Here is a 27,033-nt window from a genome sequence, read left to right as displayed (position 1 = left end):
ATTCCTTCCCTCTCGGTCGTGCGGGCTGTCAACTTAACCTGAAAGTTCAATAAAACTTTGGCCCAGGCCATAACTCATTATGATTGGTTCTGATCTGGCCCTGGCCCTATCAAACACACAGCAGAGGGCCGAGGTCCCGCCCCTTGGGCCTTGGCTGTCAATCATTCACGTCACTAACTGACAGAAAAATGGAGAAGAAACGTAAAGGAGGCGCGGAGAATCTCTCTCTCTCTCTCTCTCTCTCTCTCTCTCTCTCTCTCTCTCTCTCTCTCTCTCTCTTGACTTACTGTGTTATAATTTGTTGTGTTTTATTTAGTGTAGGCCTTAATACATATATTTTGTATTCTTTCTGTTGTTCTGTTCTTGCATTTTTTGCTGATTGTGAGACGTTTCAAACTGTACATACTATAAGCATTAGTAATTTCAGAGGGGATTTGACCTAGCTGCAAAAGTCTCTGCAAGTATAGTGAAAGAGCGTAGGCCTATCAATTTTTTAACATGGTTACTCTCTTCCATGTAGGATACTGCGCTTTATTTTAATTGTTGAAACAGCACAATATGCGAATATATATCCTCTGGTATGTTGTGTGCCTCCGCATGTCGTATAAATAATCATAGTGGGCTGCCATGGCCAAAAATGCCAGGGCCATTTTTTTGTCTCAGTCCAGTCAGTAAGCATTTTTATTGCTTAATTTTTTTAACATTATTTAGACGAATAAACTGATTTAGTGAGTAGACAATTATTTAATGGAATTGTGTATTATACACTTTACTCATTAAGTAATTGACCATTAGAAATAAGTAATTCGAATTAAGTAATTGTTTTAATATGTCTAATTGAATCCAATTTAATTTTTTGTAAAGTATACCATCATAATTTGATATAAATATACATTGAAGAATAACCACAACAAAGTTTCCTCACAATTTATTTAACAAATAATCTACAGAAGCTTAAAGATATAGCTTCTTCATGCTGACTGCCATCAGCTCCAACTCACTGTCAAAAGAATCAAACAGTCAAATCAATATTAAGCCTATACAATATAATATTTGTATTCTGTCACTGGAAACGTCATTCACTTCTCTTTTTCGCTTCAGTCTGAAGACTGGTGGAAGTAGTTCAGCCGCCATTTGTTTGGCCTCCTCCATGAAGTGTGGGAACCTTCTGCCGGGCCTGTATAAATAAAGAGAAATAATTGTAGGAATTATACATATTTTGTTAACATTGGGGTTGAGGTATATATTCATATTTGAAATAAACAAAAACATACCCATCCAGGTGGAAGTTCTCAAGCAGTACTGTGCACCACCATTTTCTGAGGACAGGCATGTCTTTCTAAAGTAAGGGGATATTCCAAGAATTGACAATGATAAAATATGTATACAAGTATGATTTCTTTTATGTTGTAACCTTACATATGTCAAAAATCCAATTCTTATTTTAAACGTATCGTTTCAATCGTCAGCTCTTTTTTCATTTAATCTAATGCCTACCTATAACAGTGAAGTCAAACGGTGCCTCCATGGCAAGGTACCAAGCATACTGTGATGGAAAAATGTAATTGGTGACAACATTCACATGCGTTGTTATAGTGCTGAGAGGGTGTGTTTTTGAGTCAGTTGTGATCGCCGATGTCTTGCTTTCTTGTACTTTTGCCTCTGTAGTCTGTTATGATGCTCGTCATTGTAGTCCTTTGCATAACCTGACCTTCTTTTCTCATATTACTATTCAGATGTAAAGCCGTTCCGCCGAATTCAACAACCGTAGAAACAGAGGAAAGGACACAACATTATCGAGACCAATCTCATGGGCCCTGACGAACCGGTGAAACGGAAAAGTCTGATGAATTTAACCACGGGTCGAACCAATGATGAAAGTCTTCAACAGCGGATGAAACAGGACATGAAACAGTACATTTGTTACGAATGAGATCAGCCTTATTTTAGATTTCTGTTGCCTACTGTAAAACAGAAGAGATCAGTCGGAGTCAATTGCGAATCCGATAAAGTTGGATGGAAGCCAATGAGTTGGATGACACCTAGGATAATCCCTCAAACCACAAATCTATGAACATTGAAGTAGAAACATCTATTTCCCTGCGATATCAAAGATGTTTTTCCACTTTGATTTTGCTACAGTTTCTGGGCGATGTGATGTTTATAATGAAAGACCAGTTCAAATAGGATTTCTGTCATTGTTTTATATATATGATCTAGATTGTCTGCGGTATTTCATTCACAGCGCTACACATGTGACACTTGATATGAAATGGCTGGAGATAAAATATAGGCCTTCCTAGACCTTCAAAGGAATTTAAAGGGATACGCAGAGGTATATGAAAATGTGCCTGTTTTACCCAGATTGAGACGATTTGTTGTCGTTGTGCGTCAAGAAGGGGAATTCCCCGGGTTAGCATTTGCTTTCGACAGCCGCATCTATCGATTTGCAGAGTTATAGTATCCTTGCTCTATCTTACTTGAAACAAACATCAGCAGGATTTGAACAGTGGTGCAGTGGAGAGCACTGTTGGATAGCACTCTGGAGACCAGGGTTCAATTCCTGTTCAATTCCTGTTTGAAGTATGTTAATTAACTAAAGGGTAAGTCTAGTAAGTCTAATAAGTCTATAAAGTCTGTAATGATATTTCTATTGAACTGATTGATATAGCCTCCGACCTCAATATGATCGCAACCTCCATGGGGATGTGGAGAGAGCAGTTGGCTGACACTCCTGAGACCGGGGTTCAAGTCCAACTAATGATCTCTAATGTTTATTTCTATGTCATGTGAGTTGTAAAGACAAGTCGAACTGCCATCAACAAAATCGTCAAATCATCAAAACTCAGACGTAGGTTCGAGTCCCAGCTCACAGGGATTAAGAATTTGCTCATCCTTTCGTGAATGGTAAAGTCAAGTATAACCTCCAAACACATACTGGTAAGCGTCTGGGTGGTGCAGCGGTGAGGGTTGTTGGTTAACGCTCTGTAGACTCATGTTTGAGTCCCAGCACGCACGGCTTATAAGAATGAAGAGCTTCCAGACACTATGTAGGTTCAGGTGCCCTGCTCAGAACCAGGGTTCATGAGGTACCGTACCGGATACATCTTATTTCTCTATCATGTGAATGGTAAAGTCAAGTATAACCTCCAAAAATGCTCAGGTAGGCGTCTTGGTGGTGAAGCGGTCAGGGCTGGTGGTTAACGTTCTGTAGACTCCGGTTCGAGTCCCTGCGGCAACCAGAGGTACCTTAATGGTTATGTCTTATTTCTCTATCATGTGAATGGTAAAGTCAAGTATAACCTCCAAAGATGTACTGGTAAGCGTCTTGGTGGTGAAGCGGTCAGAGGCAGTGGTTTAACGCTCTGTAGACTCTGGTTCGAGTCCCCGCTCACCCGGCCACCAAGAAGGGAGTACCCCCAAACGGTCCCCAACGTGGCAGAACCCCCCCATCCCCCCCTTCAGAGGGGCTGGGGGGGGGGTGTTAGGACTAAAAGGGTCTTGCTACTTTTTTGAACATCCCTTGGCCCACCCTATGCCACTTATTATAGAGCCCCCTAATCACCTTTCTTGAAAAAAAAACTAACAAAAAACATAAAAAATACACATAAAAAACACATTTTTCTTTAAAAAAACACTTTTTTTTAAAAAAAAACACCTTTTTTCAAAAAAAACACATTTTTCAAAAAAAACACATTTTTCAAAAAAAAAACACCACAAAAAACCTTTTTTCAAAAAAAACACCTTTTTAAAAAAAAACACAAAAAAAAAACCATACAAAATAATAAATAAATATATATAGGGTGGTGGGGCATTACATAAAATATACAAAAAAGTAGCAAGACCCTTTCAGTCCTTCTACCCCCCCCCCACCCCCACTGAAGGGGGGGATGAGAGGGTTCTCCACGTTGGGGACCGTTTGGGGGTACTCCCTTCTTGGTGGCCGGGTGAGCGGGGACTCGAACCAGAGTCTACAGAGCGTTAAACAACTGCCTCTGACCGCTTCACCACCAAGACGCTCACCAGAACATGTTTGGAGGTTATACTTGACTTTACCATTCACATGATTGAGAAATAAGATGAATCCATTAAGGTACCTCTGGTGGCTGTGGTGGCTGTGCGAGCGGGAACTCGAACCTTAGTCTACAGAGCAGTAACCAACCGTTAACCACCAGCCCTGACCGCTTCACCACCGAGGCACTTACCAGAAAGTGTTTGGAGGTTATACTTGACTTTACCATTCACATGATAGAGAAATAAGATGTATCCATTAAGGTACCTCTTGAACCCCGGTTATAAGCAGGGAACCTGAACCATAGAGTCTGAAAGCTCATCATGAAGGTCAGCTTCTTAATAGACGTGCGTGCGGGGACTCGAACCTGAGCCTACAGAGCGTTAACTAACCGTTAACCATCTGCCCTGACCGCTTCACCACCAAGACCCTTACAAGTGCTTGCTTGGAGGTTATATTTGACTTTACCATTCACATGATAGAGAAATAAGCTAAATCCATTGAGGTACCTCTTCAACCCCAGTTCTTAGCAGGGCACCTGAACCTACATAGTGTCTGAAAGCTCATCATGCTTATTAGCCGTGCGTGCAGGGACTCAAACCAGAGTCTACAGAGCATTAACCAACAGCCCTGACCGCATCACCACCAAGACGCTAACCTGAACCTGCTTGGAGGTTATACTTGACTTTACCATTCACATGATAGAGAAATAAGATTAATCCAATAAGGTACCTCTGGTGGCCGTGTGAGCGGGGACTCGAACCTTAGTCTACAGAGCGTTAACCAACCGTTAACCACCAGCCCTGACCGCTTCACCACCAAGACACGAACAAGAGCTTGCTTGGAGGTTATACTTGACATTAACATTCACATGATAGAGAAATAAAATGAATCCATTAAGGTACCTCTTGAACCCCGGTTCTGAGCAGGGAACCTGAACCTACATAGTGTCTGAATGTGTCTGTTCTTATTAGCCGTGCATGCGGGGACTCGAACCTGTGTCTATAGAGCGTTAACACACAGCCCTGACCGCTTCACCACCAAGAATCCGCCAAATCATGTTGGGGGGTTATACTTGACTTTACCATTCACATGACAGAGAAATAAGATGTATCCAATACGGTACCTCTTGAACCTACATAGTGTCTGAAAGCTCATCATGAACGTCAGCTTCTTAATTGCCGTGATGCGGGGACTCGAACCTGCACCTGCAGAGTGTTAATCAACAGCCCTTACCGCCACACCACCAAGACGCAGATCATAACATTTTGGAGGTTACAACCAAGAGGGTCTTGCAACTTTTTTGCACAATTAACGTTTGGAAAGTATTGTGATGAAGTTAACCACCCCCCCCCAAATATATATATATATATTTTTTTTAAAGAATATATAGTTAGACATGAGGGGGACTAGAACCAGGAACACAGATGAACATAACCACTTGCTCTCCCCACTACACCACCAAGTCATTGTGAATGACCGCAGTGGAGGATAGATTTGACTTGAATTCCTAGATCTTGTATGATTAAAAACAACTCTCACATCTATAGTGACCAATCTTTGCAGGAATTGAACACACAACCTCAGCACCGTTTACAGAGAGCTCGATCCAATGTACCACAGAGCCGAGGCTTTCTGATGGCCGGAAGTCATATTTGACATTACATACACGCTATGAAAAGCCACCAACATAAGGACTTGAAGCTTTCTTCTGTTCCAGCACTTTAATCAACCTGTCTTGCCAGTGCACCACAAAGACACTAGTAGCTATACATGGTCAAACCTTTTATTTGAGATTATATTCCCACAATGAATTTTGGAAAAACAACCCACTTGTGCAGGACTTGAACCCTTGTCTCCTGTTCTTGAATCTTCAGGTCTCACCACTTCACCACCAAGACACTAAGAGTACATGCTCGGATTTTATATTTGAGAATATATTCACACAATGACTTTATTACCAAACGCTAAAAGAATTCCTCATCTCATCTCTTCAATTCCTTTTAATTCGGAGAGGGAGGGGGAATATAGAAGTATTGAACTGAATGGATGGATGTTTCATGGCTAGTTTTTAACTGTTGATATAGTTCAGTTAAGTTAGATTGAGAAACTCAGGCACACAACATCCATGTTTTTTTTAAGGGTTGCTTTACTTGAAACAACTTCTACATTCAAATATACATCGTTCACATCATCCGTTGTAAAAGTTTTGTAAAAGTTTAAATTAGAAAAAAGTTTGTGTGATCAAATGTACATGTTCAAGTTTTGAAAAATGACATCACAGCGCATTTCATCTCCTGTCTGGGACATGGAAGCCGATCTGGAGGAAATTAAAATAAAAACATGGCAATGTTTTTCCCCATGTAATTGCGAAACGTGGCATGAAATACGGTCTGGTGGTTGTGCCAATCACCCGTTGTAAGCAGGCATAAATTAAAGGAAGGAAGACAATACGGTGCCTGGCTTATTGTTTATTTGTCAATCGTATGCATGCGCGCGTGTGCTGCCAGGATATTTTTGTGTGCGTTTTTGATTCGGCTATGTTTTAGCGTCTATTCTTCCAATAACACAGAAAGGGAATCACCACAGGGTTAATGTAATGTTGCGAGTAACAGCTGCCTGAGGCCATGTCCACAGGGGTTGGTGTTAAAACATAGTTTTCCTTGCCAGTGGACGAGCATTGTCACAGTCGTCTCTCTGGCAAAGTTTCCACCTGCATGGACAAAAAAAGGTTGTTCCTGTACAAATTTACAAAATATATAGTTTTTTTTATTATTTCTAATGTGTAATTATAATTCAAAGAAGAATGTGTGTGTGTGTGTGTGTGTGTGTGTGTGTGTGTGTGTGTGTGTGTGTGTGTGTGTGTGTGTGTGTGTGTGTGTGTGTGTGTGTGTGTGTGCGCGCGTCTGTCCATCCGTCCGTCCATCACCCATTATCTCCATGTCACAACAAAATAAACGCACATTCATTCATCCATGCCTTTCTGCCTCATCCATTCATTCATGGCGCTCTTTGCCAGAGGAAGTCCTCAGATACCGTCGGAACGTGGAGAAGAGATTGTGTCCGGGTTTGGGTTTTAGGATCTCCGGGGAGCTCAGTGATTTCCCACTAAGCTCTCCTGGGCTCTTTGTGTACAGCTTGTTCCGTCACTGTCAGATATATTTATAGGGGTTATAGACCCAGAGAAGACCGCAGCTTGGGGTATTCTGGCCGCATTCCTGCGATGGAGGACTCAGGCCTTAAGTGGATGGACGGTTCGTCTAGGGTCAGCTCCTTAGGGAGCGAATGCTCTGCATTATTTGTCTTTCCTAAATATGTCACCCCCTGTATGTCAATCCGTTCAGATGTATCTATCTGTTCCTCCATGTATCTCCTAGGCCCTGAAGTAATATTATTTTTTGTATTCTCATAAATAGTTTAGATGTAAATATTTATGATGCAACTATGTGTTTTTTTTGTATGAGATGACATTGCTTGGGTACTTGATCTAACTAATTTGAGACTCTTGATCAGAGTCTCAAAAAAGAATGTATGGTCTTTGTACGAATGAATGCTGTGAAACTATGGAAGAGGAGGCATATCATTTCCTTTGATTTTTCAGTTGGATTAAATTTAACCCTTAATAAAATATAATTTTACGACCAAAAAATCTTTGTGATTTGTCACAGCTCTAGCCATGTGAATCGTAGGAACATGGGGCGTACCACTTCCGCCTTTTGTCCTCTCTGGGGTCCGGCTTGCCCTTGGACACCATGGTTAGCATTCAAGAGAAACCAAGACATATCTACGGATGTAAATAATGGGATGAGTCACGGAGTCTTAGTTCCAGGGCTCTCGGCGCCAGGACAGAGGGTCAAGGGGGGGGGGGAGGGGGGGGAGGGGAGGTCATCACAGAGGTCACGGGGGATGTGGGAACGTGGCTTGCAGGCGCCTAGTTTGGAAGTCATGTGACCCTCTGTTTTTGTGTCTCTTTAAGGAAGCGCTGCCGAGATCTCAGACAAAGAGCAGATGTTCAGAACAGGCGTCAGGTGGGTATTCTGCCGTACACGCATCGAGTGGTAGGAGTAACAGCTGTAAAAAGTGCTTATTATCATCCTCTGGCCGATCTGAGTGGCTTTGTTTGAGGAGCGTTTGAGCAGTGCTCCACTTCTCTAGCATTTACCATCAGACGGAAATGGCTGAGAACGGGGCTGGAGCGGGAACTGCAGTCCTCAGCCAGAGGGCAGACTATAGGGTCTGCCTTCAGCCCCCAGCTCCTGGATGGTCCTTACTGGAGGAGCAAGGGCCGTGTGTGTGTGTGTGTGTGTGTGTGTGTGTGTGTGTGTGTGTGTGTGTGTGTGTGTGTGTGTGTGTGTGTGTGTGTGCGCGTGCGTCTGTGTGTGTATAAAGTCAACAAGGTAATGTGGGTTGAATTAATGTGTGTGTTTGTGTGTGTGTGTGTGTGTGTGTGTGTGTGTGTGTGTTTTTGTCTGTCCCACGGGAGGCTATGATGCACAGCCAGTGGAATAGGCATATATGGATGGAAAAGAACCGTGTGTGTGTGTGTGTTTAGCTAATTTAAATGACTTTTCTTGGCACGCTCGATCAGCCATGCACATTAACATGCACACACACACACACACACACACACACACACACACACACACACACACACACACACACACGCATATGTGCAAACATACACACACTCACATGCAAACATACACACAGCTAGACCCTCTACATCCTGTTTTATTTTGGGTAGAAGAGCGTGAGAACGTCTTGGGAACCCGGAGCGACCCGTCCCAAAGGGATTTGACACACACACACACACACACACACACACACACACACACACACACACACACACACACACACACACACACACACACACACACACACACACACACACACACACACACACGCACACACACACACACTCTAATTCAAGCCACATACAGACCAGAGAGACACAGGGACTAAAATCGGAATTCATGAATTTCTCCGTCCACTTCCCTCTGCCTGAGCCCTTACCGTCCATTATGTTAAACTGGGTCTGGGGGAGAGTGCCGTCCATGCGGTCGGCACTCTCCCCTTCAGCCTGCGGCCCCCCTGTCCCCCGTCTCGGCCAAAGTAAAGAACTGCAACAGGCAAAGGATCGTAATCCTCCGGGCTCAGTAGTTAAAATGGCAACTCTTGTTTTTACCAATTAATTAACCACACATGTCGGACTAATTGCTTCCCTGGTTCAGCGCACTAAGTGGTTAGGGGGTCATGGATGCCAGCAGGACGAGAGAATCATTGGCCCCCCCCTCGTTTACATTAGAGTGGAAACACGCTGACAACGTGCCCCCGCCCCGTTCACACGCAGGGTGCGGCCGGTGTACGTTGACGCACTCCACCTTCGGAGGTGGTGGAGCCAGACAACGGTTCGTCTGGTTGGAAACTCTTGTGTTAACTGGTGCCAGTCTGACAACAGAGAGAGATCCAAAATGGCCAACGGCCCCGATATGCTCACAGCTGCCAAATGAGTGTCTCAGCCCCACTCGACCATGACGGAGAGTCGGTGGTCGTTTGGTTGGTGGGTGGGAGAAGTACAAAAAAAACGACTCCAGATCCGACCAATTAGAATCGAGGGGGGGAGGGGGCGAGGTTAATTGCTCCTATCGTTTTTCGAGATTTAGCTCTCTACTCAACCTCTCTAAAGGCAGTTTTCTGGGAGACAGAAGAGGGGGGGCTCATATGGTAAACATCTCCCCCGGTTCTCCCACAGTCTGGCTCTGTCTGGCTCTGCTCCATGATTCACTACAGCCCACAGACCCCCCCCCCCCCCCCCCCCCCCCACCAACCTCCAATCTATAAGCATGCTAGCCATCACAGGCCATCTGACCCTCACATTTCTGTGTATACATAGAAAACTCTCCCTCTTTTTCTCTTTTGGGGTTTGAAAAACATTGTATATCGTTGCTCCCGAGATGGTCGACGTTTCATGAGAAGCAACGTGCTAACGTACGGACACCTCAGTGCAGTGGGTTTTCTTCTCAGCAATGGCGAGGTCAGCGTGCCGTCTCTACTCCATTATCTTCTGCACGATTGGAAACAGAAGTTGCCTGCACAGTTCCCTCTAAGCTCCCCGGTAATACTGTTCTATAGAGGCGTCCCATTCACGTAGAACTGAGATGAGTCCCAAGGCTGCATTTCTGTCCAGGCTTGAGTAAACAACAACGAATGATAAATAATATGAAGTTCAAGCGCAGTTCGCTCATGACGATGACGGAAAAGTTCACACGTCTGGCGTTTTCCTCTGTGAATATAGTCTGTTGACTAGTTCACAATTGCCAGTTACTTTGTGATCAGGGAATATTGACAAGGGTTTTGCTTAGAGCAAATACTTTTTAAGCAGATCTTGGAAATCGATGCCCATTAATGAATATTTAACTGTGAAAATGTCATTTGTTGCAGCCTAATGTAATCATCCAGACTCGGGTTCTGCTTTGTCATTTTACGGTAACACTTTACGATAATGGTGGATTAATGAACCGTTGGCTTGATTCAGGAATAGCAATGGTTGTGCAGCTTAAGCATAGTTAGTCAGTTAGGGTTAGTAGGTTAGGGTTAACCCAAATCTCAGCACACAAGTCAATCGAAAGCATGTCTGAAGATTGACTGTTTCGACCCGCGTAACAATAAATAGAATAAATAGACATACATATGTTTACAAAAATATGTTCTCGCTTACCTGAGTGTCAACTTACACAATGTTGACGTGTCAAGTGAGTGTGAAACTTAATTGATACTCGACTGTGGAGCATCACGGTGGCAGGTTTGTACGTTGAGCCAACCTACCTTTAGCGCCTTGAGCGAGGGGTTGCGTTTTATCTATGAGCGACCTTTCTAGTTCAGATATATCTCAATGGTGCAGATAGCTGCAGTGGAAAAGTGACAGAGCGCTCCTTTAACATCAAGGCCGATGTCAAGCTACGTCCATACTGCAAACATAACCTTTTCCAGTTGAACAGATGGTGAGCCCAGACTGTTCGCTAGTGTGTGTGTGTGTGTGTGTGTGTGTGTGTGTGTGTGTGTGTGTGTGTGCGTGCGTGCGTGTGTGTAGGTGTCTGTCTGTGTAGGTGTCTGTCTGTGTGTGTGTCTGTGTTTGTGTGTCTGTGTGCATGTGTGTAGGTGTCTGTGTTTGTGTGTCTCTTTGTATGTGTGTAGGTGTCTGTCTGTGTAGGTGTCTGTCTGTGTGTGTGTCTGTGTTTGTGTGTATGTGTGTAGGTGTCTGTGTGTAGGTGTCTGTGTATGCAGGTGCGTCTGTGTGTCTGCCTGTGCGCGTGTGTGCACTAGCAGCCAAAATACTCAAGCTTTAGGGGTCTATCACTCTGAAACAAACCCCCTCCAGAGAAAGGTGTTCCGAGAGGAAAATAGACAACTGGAGAAGAGCCACCGCCGCACTTTTGCATAAATCATATTTGATGGGCGGACCGGGAAAACATCAAACAAATGCACCGTCAAATCCCAGCCCGCCTGCCTGGAATGCCAGGGATTGTTGCATTATTCATACGTCGCAGCGCAAAACATAAACGGACGTCAGACGCTATGTGTGCAAAACCTGTAGGTTCAAGACCTGTGGATTATTGTCCCCTGATATCTTCGGCACCGGCTTGGATCGAAACCCTCCCTGGTTCCCCCGCAACCTGACCGCAGACCGCAAGCTGCTCAAGAGGCGGGGCAGGGCGGAGTTCGGAAAATAAACGGTTTAAGGAAACCTTAAGGAAATGCTTCCAACATTGTTGTGTGCAAAGGGCAATAAAGAGATTATTTAAATTGGATATTACATTCCTAATCCTTTAAGGCAGACACACAGATGGACGGATTGAAAGTTGAATTTATTATTTAAAGTTACAAAAAAGCACCACTGCCAAACCCTATTTAGACATGCATTTATTTATCACGGCCAAATGAAGCAGGGAGTGACAACCGTTGTTTGAACTGCAAAATAAACCCCTATTTACACCGTTCCATCACTTTGTAAAAAGTTTCCTTTTACTCAACCAGGTGTGCATAGTGCTCCATTTCTGTCCAGGCTTGAGCAAACAACAACGAATGATAAATAATATGAAGTTCAAGCGCAGTTGGCTCATGACGATGACGGAAAAGTTCACATGTCTGGCGTTTTTTCTCTGTGAATATAGTCTGTTGACTAGTTCACAATTGGCAGTTACTTTGTGATCAGGGAATATTGACAAGAGTTTGGTTTGGAGCAAATGCTTTTTAAGCAGATCTTGGAAATCGATGGCCATTAATGAATATTTAACTGTGAAAATGTCTCTTGTTTATGCATAATAGATCTTAATTCAACTTTCAAAGCCATTTCACAACCAAAATACTAAATTCTGCATCTCCATTAAAAAGTCCAGAACATCACAAACATGTTTGCCTCTCCAAAAGAGATCACCATTATTAACATATGATTATTTGTTAAACCAGGGCTTTGGCGCAAACACTCCCATTGCACACGCCGACTTATACAAAATTAATCTCCCCGCCGGAGCATCAGCAAGACTGAATTATGTTGGCAGGATATAATTATGTTCATAATGGATGAAATGCAGCTCTGCTTGACATTATCCAGCTGTCCATTAAACACTCAGACACTCACAATGAAGCACTCTCCCACCATAATGGCTGCCTCCACCCTACATCTTCCATTAGAGAGGGGGCAGGTGAAGGGAGGGAGGGAGGGGGGGGGACGACAGGTAATACTGGTGCGGATGAGAGAGAGGAGTTTGTGTTTTCTGAACCAGAAGTACGCATGTCAATTAACGAACAAACGTCTGCAGCTGGTTTCACGAGATTGGTCCTTACAAATAAGATGTTAACGTCTCTCTCTCTGTCTCTCTCTCTCTCTCTCTCTCTCTCTCTCTCTCTCTCTCTCTCTCTCTCTCTCTCTCTCTCTCTCTCTCTCTCTCTCTCTCTCTCTCTCTCTCTCTCTCTCTCTCTCTCTCTCCCCCCCCATACACTTAATGTGAGTGCTCCTTTATGTACATTGACTGTTGCATAAACATGCATTCTTTATTCATGAATCCCACAGTATTTCTTTAGGGAATTCCTTGTGAGCCCTGTGCCAACTCCCGGCACCTCAGAATGGGTGTTATTGTGCTGCTGTTTTTTCCCTTCAGTTGACTACAAATAGGAGTTGCATGTTTGTATTATATTACTTAATGAATTGTATTTTATTATTATCATCTAAAAGTGCGTCTCCTTTCTTCTTTATTTGTTTCTCAAAAGAAGCATTAATTGCTGCTTTATTATTTTTTGTTGTATTGCGCAATCTGCCACAATACGTGAGCTTCCTGCGAGCAACAAGGCATGATATTTTCCTTTTCATTCCTTTTAATTTCCGAACGTATAACAGACCTGGTATCCAAAGAGCTACTGTTCTGCTGGGATCTCCGCACAATTATAGACCTCGGCCTCTCAGGGCTGTCGTTGACTGACAATGGATTCTGCTCACACACCGATGCAATTCAGAAAACCTGCCAATCATCTCCGGTTCACAGCCTAAGCCCAGACAGCCACTCTCTGAACCACAGCGAAAGGTTTCATCGTTAATCAATGTTTGTCTGCATGTTGTGTGCTTTTTAGGAGCCTCTCAATAATTCAGGTTCTTTCACACCGTACCCTTGCTTAGCCCCAGGCTAACGTTAGCCCCAGGCTAGGACATCTAAAGGGCGTACTTGAAAGTGTCTTTGCCCCTGAGTCCTATTGGCTATTGCAGCACCGTCTTTTAAATTAATTTCTGGAGTTAGTCACGAGTGCTCTGGAGCAGGGGCCGGCTAGCCCAAGGCTATAGCCAAGGCTAACCAACCTAAAAGGTATTGCAGCGTGCACACTTTCTTTGCTCCAAGCTAAGCCCACCTCTTCGCCCCAGGCTAGGTGAGGTATTGTATAATATATCATCTTGGTTGTTTGTCAAAGAGAGTATAGCCATGTTTTGAAAATGCAAAATTGGAAGATTTGTAATTTAACTTTATTTATTTATGACTCATGCCGTACATATTAACAACTTCATAGCGGGTCATTATTGGAAAATGCTAATGAAAAATCCACATCAAATAATGCATTTGTGTTATGAAAAGTAAAAGCATTAGTGCTGTTGCATTTTCATGCTCAACATGCATTTTAATTTGGTTATCGTTCCTAAAAATGCTTCCATACATATTCTGTGTACCCCTCAGGGAGAGAAATGTGTCTGGAGGGATTAAAAGGAAAAACATAGGCCTCGACGTGCCGAGAGGTAATGCATCTTTAATTTAAATTTTTTAGAGCCAGAAGGAAATCGTTTAACTTAAGAAAAGTCAGTTTTTTTTCTCCTAAACCATACGCAAACAAGCAAACACATTGTGAACACTGATGTTGATGTTGTTATCTGTCTGGTCCACCAATCAAAAAAAAAGACCAATCTGTGTCGGCCTAGTTTTTCTCACACACGTCCGTCTGTCTGGGTGTCTCTCTCTCCCCCCATGTCCCCCCGAGTCCCCCTTCCCACTCGGCTCGGGACTGCGCTGACCCCCCCTCACCTCCTCTATCTCTGTGTCTGTGGACGGCCCATTGGTCACGTTCACTGGGCCCCGCCATCCAACCCCTGCTCCGCGTCCAGCCTGCGCCTCGAAACCCCCTCCAGTGGGCTCCATGCGCTCCTCTTACCCTTTACCCCTTCTCCGTCTAACGTTCTGCCTCACGCACGCCTGTGATATTAGAGGTTTTCCTGTTCCGACCGCCGGATACCGCCATTCAGAGCATGCTCTCATCCAGAGTGCTTCCAATTTAGGCTGAGAAAAAAACCATACAGAGCATATAATCAAAATGTGGAGCAGGTACAACAGCTAAAACAAAAAGGGGTCAATTCGACCTAGGGCGGAACATGACCTAGTTACAAAAGGTAGATCCACTACTTCCTGACCGCCCCCACAGCAGTACTGCCCAACAAAGTGCGCTGCAGCCCACTAGCACGATTAGAACCAGACACCCCCCCCAGACCCCCTTGCAATGTCTTTGTTCACTTTTGTTATTTCATAACAAAACTCACTGGGGGGGGGGGGGGGGGGGCCTTGAGCAAGGCATGTGCTATTCATTAAGGGCTGCATGGCGGTCCGGCGTGTGAGCAGCCCGACCTCCCGCTCTCGCGCCTCGGCGGGGAGGCAGCGCCTGATGGGCGAGCTTGCGGTGAGCGCGCCGCGTAAACACATGTTCACGCTAACACCATCTTCAACCCCCCCCCCCCCCCGCACGAGTGTCGCCCCCACCCACAACAACAACAACGTTCTCCTGTTAGCTCCATCCTAGCTTGTTCCCCCTCTGATGGCTACACAGTAGCCCTCCTCCGTTCACCAACACAGTGACAGCCCAGTCGACACGGAGAGAGACCGAGGGGGGTCATCAGGTGTTTATGGAGCTTTTCTTTTGCTCGCGGCCGTCGTAATGGATGTGTTTACGCGCGACAACCCGTCCCAAACGGTCACTACCGGGCTGCTGTTCGGACAGCCCCGTCTTCCATCATGATGTCGACTCCCACCGTGTAAACAAACAGGGAAGCAAGCAGAAAGGGTCGGGGGTCGAGGGGGGGGGGGGGGGGTGATGGGGGGGCTTTCCACAAATTATGCAATTTTAAGCCCTCATATTGCCCCGGAGCTAGCCAGGTTTCTGGGCGTGTGCATGTGTTGCATGCGGAGGACCTCCCATGCAGTGATACAGAGGTTTGGCATCGATTCAAGCCTAAAGCCGAACTAAGCTGAGCAAACTGAGGCAACATTAATAAGGAGTAGGAGTGTGTGTGTGTTCTTGTGTGTGTGTGTTCATGTGTGTGTGGGGGTGTGTTTGTGTGTCTATGTAGACTGAAGAAAAGAATTTAATAATGGGAAATTATTCAAGGCTTCATGAAATGCGTCAACTTCCAAAGTTATATCCCCCTCAGGATCAATAAATGTATCGGAATTCTTTTGAAATAGCAAAGCGCTGTGTGTTTTTGTGCGCATGCATTATGTATGCTCGCTATTACAACCCACCAATGGCGTGACAACAACATCCCTGCTGCTTAAATAGGACCGTGTTCACATCAACACCAGTTTCTTATCCTCCTTCAAAAGGAGTTGTTTTTTCCCCACTCGACAATAGCAGCACTTCTATATTCTGAGCACATTCAATTGCGTGTCTGTTGAGCCCCTAGCTTCTGTACCACACACACACACACACACACACACACACACACACACACACACCCACACACACACACACACACACACACACACACACACACACACACACACACACACACACACACACACACACACACAGACACAGACACACACAGACACACGCACACGCACGTTACAAATCTCCTTGAGTACCGTGACAATCCCTCCCCACCCTCCGTCCATCACTAAACAAGTCCCGCCCTGGTAGCCTGGGAAACAGAGCACCTGCATATTCCTGCTCCTAATCCCTCCCTTCCTGTGCTCAGCAGCCGCTGTAGCGTCATCTAAAACCAGCAGCGTGGTCGTGTACCATGTCGGGGCCCTTCCTCTCTTGGACCGGACTTCCATCCCCCCTCTCTCCGAGTCGGGACACACTCCGTCATGGATCCAACGAGAGACTGTGTAATGCATGTTGTTGTGCTTACTAAGTATGACTGAAGGATTTTATTCGACGCTGTAACTTTTAGTGGGAACTCAAGCTAAGAGCTGTTTGCGTTCGTGTCTGCTGTTCCGACCGCGTCCAATAGTCTGTCTCCCCGTCCCTTCCTCCCAATCCGGCAAGGGCGGTGTTTGTCTGGTCACCCAGTGCCAGGGCTTTTTCGTCTCATTCCGCTGTGTAAATGCCTTCTGCGTACAGACTATCGCACACCTCGGGCCCGCCGATGCACGTTTCGTACTCCTACGTGGTGCGAAATCGAGCCCTAGTGTGAAATAGTCGTGGGGCTTTGGAGGCATGCTGAGACGTGTCAGCCTCCTGTTTGATCGTTCATCCATCTCCCGCCACCGCTGTTTTCAATTTCCCCTCCCGTTCTCGGTATAAAGACGCTCATCAGAACTCTTCAGCACCGCAGGCTCTCCCGCCCGCGTTATCCCGACCGTTCTCCCAAACAATCCCAGACAACAATTCACAGGACACTGCGCTCAGAATCATGATGACATATTGAATTTCAAACTTGACGTGTATGGGGGAAAAGGCACGCTGCGTTCCCTACCGTGTTTACCGAAAGAAGGGTCTCCCGTTGTCTGACATTATGGAACGGGATGGAAGGCTTTCACCGGCTGAACAACAGGGGCACGCCTCTGCCCCTTCAAAGGAACACACTCTCCCACAGCAGCAAGCTGTCCCCTTCTGATGGACGAAGTGGAAATTGGGCATCACTGTTGGCCTTCGACAGGGAACACACGTGTGGGAGGGTCTGGGCTGGCTCCCTCTTTGGTACCGGGGGCCATTAGTTTGGCCCTCTACTCGTGCCCTGCTACATAAAAAGGAGCAGACCCGTAGTTAGTGTTATGATCCACACCTGGGTTCTTTCTCCGACGACGCCTCTTTGAAACGGGTTCCAACGCACCTGGGCCGACGCCTGGAACGTTACCCGTCTGCACGTTTAAAGGTGACATATCATTACCACCAGGTGTGAGTGTGATTAGCCGTCACAATAAGTTTTGAAAATCTGCTTCATCTGAAATCACAAGTGGGCGTGTCCACCTGGATGTGTGCTGGATAGATCAGTCTACCAGCCTACCCAGTGGACTGGAGCAAACGTTGCTCATCTATCGGTCTCCGCTGCATATGGATAAGGGACAGTATTGGAAGGTTATCCAAGCGGCTGTATGCGTCATCGTGCCGGTCCGTCAGGCTGCAAACTAAAACTTTTATCAGCACCGGTTCATACTGCCTCTCAAGACAGAGGCTCCCTCATGGCCCCGGGCCCAGCTCAGCCTCAAGGGACTTTGAAGCCCCTTGGAGCTTCGGCAGAGGAAGGCGACACAAGGGCTTCTGTCTTCTATCACTCATCCTCTGTCAAAATATGCCAGTCAGGGACTCCTCGTTTCAATTCAGGGTCCCACTTGGGGGAGGGGTGGGGGCGGGGGGGGAGAGGGGTGATAGGACGAACAGCGGGCCCCTGGGGGCCCCTTTGAGGTGCCTTATTAAATTATAACCCCCTTCATTTGGTGCGGGGGGAGGGAGGAGACGGGGTCACCTTCCGCCTGCAGCGAATAACCTCCCGATAGACCCTCGTCTGTCTCCCGTCTGTCTGTCGATGAGTTCCAGTCCGTTGCGACGGGGGAGCGAACACACGTCTCAGTGCGTCATCTTTTTTCGGGTGAAGCTTCTTCTTATTTTCATACCAGACGTTGTTTGGCGTTCCTTTAGCGTGGCGGAGGCGGCACGGTAGATTGAGCCGTTCTACTTCGGCGTGTCGTGCTGTCAGGCCTCGTTAAAACGTGATGTGGATTCCAAAAGGCAAGTCGTAATTGGTCTCACAGCTTGTCGTTGAATATTAAAATCCACCCTGCTCGGGCAGGATGTGGCTTCAAGAAAGATTAGGGCTGGGAGATGATTCTATTAATGATATTTTGGCATGTTTTAAAGCGGGTGAGGTTGCCTTTGAGTCGAATGCGTGGACCAGGTCACCACCTTACATCGCCAGCTCTATATAAATGTGTAATAAAGGTCTGCATACACACACACACCTTTAACTGGGACTAAAAGGAGAGGTGTTGGACATCTGAACACTTAGGGGCCGTGCCAGCCTATTTTGTCACCCTAAGTCCCAGTGTCACACATCGAGTGTGTGTGTGTGTGTGTGTGTGTGTGTGTGTGTGTGTGTGTGTGTGTGTGTGTGTGTGTGTGTGTGTGTGTGTGTGTGTGTGTGTGTGTGTGATTGTGTATTTTGAAGGTCTTCCATTTATTCATTACTTTATCTGTTTTGATATTCTGAAATAAACCCAAAGCACTATTTTACCGGTTTTGCATATTTGGACTAATGCGTTTTGTGTTTCCATTCCATAGTTTTCACAAAATGGTCATATTTGTCGGCAGGTAGATTGGTCTCGCTGCTGTAGCTTTGTTTGCACTTGAAAAAGTGTTTAAATTACTATTCACCTTGTCCAGGTATCCATGGCAACCCTTTCAGTATGATTACTCTAAATCTGCCCGCCGTCCACATCCCAGCTGGAACAGTGAAACTATAAAGCAGCCATGCAATAAATGACAAAAAAGCTGTCCAAAGACCCTACCAGTGAATGATGAAGCTCCCCTCTGCTCTCATGGAGCCAAGAGGGCGTGGCCTCTCGCCCTTTGGGCCTCGAGAAGGAACGCAAGTCCAACTCAGGTGAGTCTTCACCACTGGGTGTCAATCGCTGAAGTGTGTGTTGATGCATATAAACCAACCCCCGCTTTATGCCGTTATGTATCGTGTCCTTGAGATGGTGCTGCACATTGTAAAGCTAAGCGAGAGATATAATTAGCTTTGTCTCTCCACCTACGACAATAGCGGCCAGCGTACAGTAGGGATGGGTCGGTCGCGAACGATTCGTTTGCAACGAACGAATCCCGGAGGTGAACGACGAGAACTCATTCCCAAAACAAGAGAACTGATTCTTTGATTCTTCATTTTTTTTAACCTAAAACAAAAATATGGTCACGTAAATTAAAAATACATACGTATAGAGCTCAGTCTCCCCACAACCTTATATTGATTGAGTCTAAAACGTTCCCAATGAGAGTACTACAGCAGGTAGCAATCGCGTCGCCATGGCAGTACTTAACGAACGAATCAAACAAACGAATCAAACAAACGAATCAAACGAACGAATCATGATGGTGAACGGAACTGAAAGAACTGATTCCCAGAAAATAATCGTTTTGCCCATCCCTAGCGTACAGGGAGCAATACCCATGATGTGTCAACAACATGTTGACACAATGTCCCGGCAACAGCAGCTTAACGGGAAGCAGAGAAACTCTCATTTCAACAGGATTTACTGCAATAACGGAGGACATCACAGGCAGACACTCTGACACATAATCCAAAGCACAAAATCAAATAATAACAGGGGGAGGGGTGGGCATGTGGTAATTGAATTCTAAAAAATAGTTTCATGTTTTTAATGTGGTCGAACCAGACAAGTTTGTAAGAGTGGGAACACTCTTACAAACTTTTGGACATGCAAAACAGAATGTCTTCATTACCATTTAAATGCCTTCAATGTCAATTGTGCCATTCAACTCTAGGCGTTCACACTTTCTGTGTTGCCAAAGAAAAATAAATGCGAGGCCAGGACATAAAGTCCCTGATTATACTGGCTATTTCATAATAGAATATAAAATAACCATCACCAGCCAAAACAAGTTACATAATATTGAAGACTTCAAATCAATTATATTATGGATATTTTCATACCATCCATCCTAGACATTAGGCTCAGTACGGAGAGTACGCTGTATATCAAAGACATCAAGGAAGGAACATTCTTTTCTTCAGATACTCATGAAAGCAGGTTGAAAGATGTTCCACTAAAAATCAATCCAAAGTTCTTAACTGAGAAAAGCTGAAAATTGCTCAGAGAGCTTTCATCCTTATGGGTGGGTGGTGCGGTCCTGTGTACACTGCATGGCGCTGAATACGACTGAGAAAGTACTGATTGCTCTGAATGCCCTGGTTGACGTTTGGTCTTCCATTTTGAGCCACAAAGAAACATATAATGGCAAACCTTGAAGTATTTATAGCCTGAGAATGCTAGCCTATATGGTACTTACAATTAATACAATTTGTAATGGTCAATTCATTATATATTTAATGCTATACATTGTTTAATATATATTTATTTGTTCTCTACCTAAAGAACATGGTTGCATATTAACAGTGACAAATGTCCAATTACTAATAACTGGGGCGCGTACTGAGCGGCGCATTTGTAGGACTCCTCAGATCCCTGTAAGAGCCCAAACACCGGCCTAGCCATTTAAAGACCCACACCCCTTCAAAATAACACATACAGCTGCCAGATTTAGGGGAGACTTAGGGCTGTTGAAACGAATAAGCCTCCATCACATGGTCTTCAACGGTACGGGTCAACACAGGTTCAGCAGGTGAACTCAATCACAGGCATCGCCATGCCGACCAACCCATCATTATCATAATGAGCTAGCCTCTTTCTATTGAAGACCAAAACAACAGGACGATTTGGTCCCTTACCACTTCACAATAACCGTAAGCCTCATCCTTCAGTGTTCTTTTCCACTACATTAACCTGCACTATTTAGAGTATTATGGTGCCACCCCAACCTCGGGCCAGCCAACACATCCTGCTGGTGTTGTTTGAGTACACCACCTTATGTTATTATTTTCTCGCTGACCCGCCTCTCATCTTGTTTACCCCCGCTGGCGGGGGGGGTGGGGGGTGGGTGGGGGGGGGGGGGGGGTGGGGGCGGTCTTTTACTGCAGACACGGCCGCCCCTTCAGATGTTTCACTATCGGCACTGCGGCGCGACGGGCTAGGAGAGCCGCCCCACTGAGGCCTTTCTTATCTGAGACCCAGAGGCTCTGGTGCAGCCGCTCTGCTCTCTGTTAGCAACACCACCACCACCACCACCACCACCCCCACCACCACCACCACCCCCACCACCCCCACCACCACCACCACCACCACCACCACCACCACCACCACACCCACCACCACCAATGTGTGTTTCATACCACAATGAAACACACACACACACACACACACACACACACACACACAAACACACACACACACACACACACACACACACACACACACACAAACACACACATCAAAGGGGTGGTGGGGGAAGTCCAATGATCATTGTGCGAGAGGCAAGGCCCAAAAACAAAAATAACTTTGCGACATTATAGCATTTCGAAGAAGTTACGGCAATGACAGAGAAAACTAAGACAATTGAACACGTTATTTAATAATACACTTGTGCCGTTAACTTGTACACAAATGCCTCAGGCCTTCATTATACAGACCTGAATTACACCCACACACACACACACACACACACACACACACACACACACACACACACACACACACACACACACACACACACACACACACACACGAACTCTACTGGCGATGCCCTACCTCTCTTCTAAACATTGCAGTGCACCGTTTCTTTTTGGCAGGTTACATAGTATTTTTCTTTGCTTATAGGTTCTCGTCTAAACACAGACATGGGATGTATGGCAGGCCCCTACCCCCCCACTGACACACACACACACACACACACACACACACACACACACACACACACACACACACACACACACACACACACACACACACACACACACACACACACACACACACACACAGGCTTCAGTATATACTCCTTTCTTATTGGCTTCGGTAGTCCTGGTGGCTTAGGTATATAGTCCCAGTGACTTTAGTCTGGGGGGAGGCGGCACAGATCTTGGTTTTCCAAGGGGCGGTATTTAAGCCGCGTTCCCTGTTTCGGAGATCCTCAAGCAAATAAAACTCAATCACGCGAGTGAAGTCTAATAAGGGTATTTCTACAGTGGCCAGTCTACACAGTGTTGATTTGAAACATTTACAGACATATTTTCAATCTCTTTACAGATGATACTTCTGACAGAGTCTGTGTTCCGCCATTACTTGCTAACAGATCCCCGCCTCCGGCAACAACAACACCGGTCGACAACAAATAATGAAGCGAAAGAAAGTGAAAGCGTTTACCCAGACTCAGGCGGGGTCTGCCATCAGACTTCAGATACTTATCTCCCGTCTGAATCGAGAGACTCGTTTCAGTGTAATTGGGGGGCAGAGAGAACCAAGCGCAAGAGAGAGTTTGTCGTGTGTGAAGTGTTACCCGTGGGAAAGGGGTGGGCTGAAGTGCGATAGTGCCTATCAGCCCTTTTCTGTTAATAGGCCTGGACAGCAGGCCTGAGTAAGAAGCCTGGAGCAGAGCAGTGCAAAAGGCCTCTGGCAGGCAATGACGTGCCTCGTAATGGATTCCATTGAGATCAGGTAACGGGTCCGCTGGACGCAAAGCGAGTGTTTATTGACTCAACATGGTTGAGGCCACCTTATTGGACACAGACACCGGATGTATGTTCAACAATAACATTGTAGGGGGGGAGACGCGATAATGAAGAGAAAACATATTTTTTGTATTCCTCATGTAAACTCCATTGCTTCCTGTTCGACCAAACCCTGAAAGAGGTTTTGTTGGGGTAGCAGTTGGAGTCAGCGATTCTAGAGTGCATTTCTTTTATGAAAATACTCATCTCAGCAACTATACGGTTTCAATTGTATTGGGGCAACCTTTCAAATCTGTTGGTTGATTCCTAGTTCAATATGCAAACTTTGCTTATTGGATATTGAAAACTAAACCGCACCATTATTGTCTGCAAATAATTCTTCCATTTGACTCACTGCCAGTGAACTATCAATTACAAAATAATGTCAAACAAATCAATCAACACTTGAAGCGGAGACATACTCCACACACATGGCCCTGCAACATCGAGAGAACAGAGGGAACAGAGCGAGGTTTCGTCACTCTTTGAACAGTGGTTCGAGGCGGGGAGCCATACTGGTGGTGCAGAAAAAAAGGTTAGGAGAAAGGGAGGTGAAAGAGAGACGAGCACAAACAGGCAATCTTAGAACAAAGAGAACACAGAGATGTGATGAGATAGGGGTTGCAGCCAGGCGTCTGAATCTTGCCCAATCTCAGCAGCCGGTGGGGTTGGCTTAGAAACAACACAGGCAGGCACACTCGTGTGTTCAGATCGTCCCGAGAACACGACCGCATGCCGAGAACAATAAACTCCACGTCTGTGCCGAACCGAAACAAAAGGAGGGCCGGTCCATTAGCGTCAATTGCATGTGCTCCGCGGCTCGTACGTGAAGTGTTTGATCACGGTCGTTAGAAGTGTACAGCAGAGTTTGTGACCGGCATGTTGGAGAAGTGCCAAAGGGTCGGGGAGGATAGTATCTTCACAGTTACATGAATATATGAGGACTCTGTAGAGTGTAGTGTGTTCCAGGTGAATTTCACCCAACCAAGAAAAAGCGAGTTACAATGATTTAAATTTGACTGATTGAGATGGCAAATGGTAAATGGACTGCATTTATATAGCGCTTTTATCCAAAACAATATCGCCTGACAGTCACTCAATCATGCACACATTCACACACCGACAGCGGAGTCAACCATGCAAGGTGACAGCCAGCCTGTCGGGAGCAGTTAGGGTGAGGTGCCTTGCTCAGGGACACCTCGACACTCCGGGGATTGAGCTAGCAACCTTGCAGCTACCAGCCATCCTGCTCTACCTCCTGAGCTACTGCCGCCCCAGCGTATCAAAGTTATGAAGGTCAGTAGCTCAGTCAGGGCCTTGAACATTGTAAACGCAAACCCAGTATATTGTTTATTATCACAATGTATGGATGCTTCACATTCCTCCTCTTTTCCCACCTTGTAAAAGTCCTGTGTGAGCTCCTATTAGGACTCCCACCGCTTCCAGCATCCTATCGTCCTGGTCTGTAGACGTGGGCTGGCCTGGATCCAGGGGGTTAGAGCCGGGCGCCTCAGCCCAGTGAAGGGGATTTGCGTATCCTTTCAGTGATCGCACGTGGCTGGCCCAACAAAGAAGATAAGAGTGTATTACCGAAACTTCTTTCGTATTGCAAAGATAATTGTGTGGATGTCTTGCAGGGGAGAACATCCTAATCGACAACCAGAATAAAAATATGAAAATGAAAAGAGATCGGAGGGTGACTAATTATTATTCTTCCCTTTCTAGATGGTGTGACATACGATAGCTGCTGGAAAAAGGTTTGACGATAACTATGTAACCTCATCTTTGGTTCTTCTAAGAACACTTTCAAATAATGACATTTGCTATGGCTCGGCCAACTGAAAATGTTCCCGAACTCTGCACTACAGTGATATTTATTTTATTAAAAAACGCGACTGAAAAAGTCGGACATAAAATACATTTTTTTTGTCAGGTAGTCAAGTAAATGTCGAGTTGCATACTTGGCCTATGCTGGGGTCAAATTATACAACATAAATAAGGATAAACTCTGTTTATTCTGAGCTGCCAAGTAAAAGGTTGCTTTCGACTCAAGGGATTGTCTGGCAGACACCAATGGTAAGTTGTGAAAGAAACACCAGAAAATCTAAGCATAGAACCAACCCTGTTGTGCTATTCCTATGCCATTTTGAGTGTGTGTCAGGGCAAAATAACTCCACACAAAACAGCAGAGACAGCAGTGGGCGTCTTTATAATATCGTCATTCCAACCGCTGAAGAAAATACGGCAACTGAACGGTTGGAAGAGCGCAGGTGGCAGAAGGAATAAAAGTAGGGGAGAGTGACTGGAGGAATGATTAAATAATAAGCTTGGATACCTCGGTTACTGTCCTCTCGACAATATGCCTGCTGTACCGCCTCAAGAAGGCATTCTCATGTACCAACCGGGGGGTCTCATCCGCCGTCTCTGCGGAGTCACGCTTGGACAAGCAAGCTCATCAAAATAAAAATCTATCTGGCTCTGTTGGACAGAGAAAGGTTACCCATTAAGAGCGGAGTTGAGGAACACAACGACTCGAGGCAGTTGAGGTCGGCTTCGGGTTGGTTGTCAATCGTTTATTTGGCAAGGTCACGGTTAAAAGTTTGCGGGGGAGGCGGGGGTTACGTTTTTGGCATTGGCCTTGCTCCGATTGAAGGTTAGAGGGAGGTGAGGGAGAAAGAAGAAAGAAGGATGAATGAAGAATAAGACAGCTAAAGGAAGTGAGGATAACACATTCGGATGCAATAAAGACAGCGAGGAGGAAAGCACATTGGCCGTCTGCGCTTGACATTGCCACGGGGTCTGGCGGTTTAGGGAAAAGGGGAAACTGTGCGGGTCCCTAAAACAATACACATCCTCAATGGGAATCGGATCCGTCTACCACTTCGCTACAAACCTTTTCCCCAGACGGGTGGCGGGCGGGAGGAAACTCTTTGGCGGGCCACTCCCTACGGCATGTGCGTGGTCCGTACGCGAGGTTCAACCACATCTGTTCACACGGTAGGTCAATGGGTACACAAAAACTACCGTGTCACCTTTAACCCCTTACTTCTGGGGGAGAGCGAGCACGGTGCGGGCGACTAATGCGACCGCAGCCGGCCTTTCAACAGCCGCCTCCCTGCTCTTTGTAGGTAGAAAAAGCTTGTGTTGGTGTAGCATGTTTTAGTTTTTCTCCTCTGAAAGTCCTCCATCGAATGCAGACGTTGCGCTGAGCCAACATCGGGTACCGATCCACGTGGACGTCACAGAGCTCATCCCTTCGTCAGCGCGTTTTTAGATTTTTATTCATGCGCCAATCGTTTTACTGGAGGTGCTCAAGCCTGCTGTTGCTTCTACCAGTCTGCCCTAATCTTTGTTTTTTTTAGATTCAAGCCCCTTCCGTTCATTGTGGCCAACAAAGTTTTGATGAAGTGTAAATAAAATATTTTTTTTTGGCACTGCTTGGTAGAGTGGGCATAGAAAAGTTATTAAAAGCATCTCCGTCGAGGATTAAGTGACGACATTTCTTGAGCGAGCATCCATTCAATTCGAGTTGAGGTGCTTTACAGACCATGTGATTGAGTCATGAATACAAGCCAGGCAGGGCAGAACCTGCCTACAACTGCTCTGTGGGCCATGGAAAGACATCAGATGGGGAATTCCATAGGACTGGTCTCCTATGGTTGTGGGCATATGGCTAGTAATCTCTGGTATACATTAGTATAGCTCATGATTCTCTGTGATCAGAGTGAAATCTATGTGGACACACCTTTTTTTGATAGTGAGCATTGATTTGCAATCATTTTTTATTTAAGATTTTATTTTGGTTAAAATAGTAAGAAATCCCCCTCCCAAATATCAGACACAAATCAAACAGTTTTTCCCGGTACATTGCAACTTTGGACTGCAGGTTAAGTAGCAAACCAAAGCTTCCTTAAGCTGTGATCTTATTATTGGG

General features: G+C 45.6%; 1 long non-coding RNA gene across 1 annotated transcript; it reads right to left on the bottom strand.

Moving 5' to 3' along the window:
* Window positions 1–592: 592 nt before the first annotated feature.
* LOC115529322 (uncharacterized) lies at window positions 593–23,395 on the bottom strand. The gene is made up of 3 exons (XR_003973510.1): window positions 22,756–23,395; window positions 1,275–1,339; window positions 593–1,177 (listed from the first exon to the last, which is right to left on the bottom strand). It is a non-coding gene; the product is annotated as an uncharacterized LOC115529322 (long non-coding RNA).
* Between the last annotated feature and the right edge of the window lie 3,638 nt (window positions 23,396–27,033).

This window comes from Gadus morhua, chromosome 17 (genome assembly GCF_902167405.1).
Source record: "Gadus morhua chromosome 17, gadMor3.0, whole genome shotgun sequence".
Lineage (NCBI taxonomy): Eukaryota > Metazoa > Chordata > Actinopteri > Gadiformes > Gadidae > Gadus > Gadus morhua.
The sequence above is the reverse complement of the archived record's forward strand: the minus strand, read 5'-3'. Positions and strand labels throughout refer to the sequence as shown.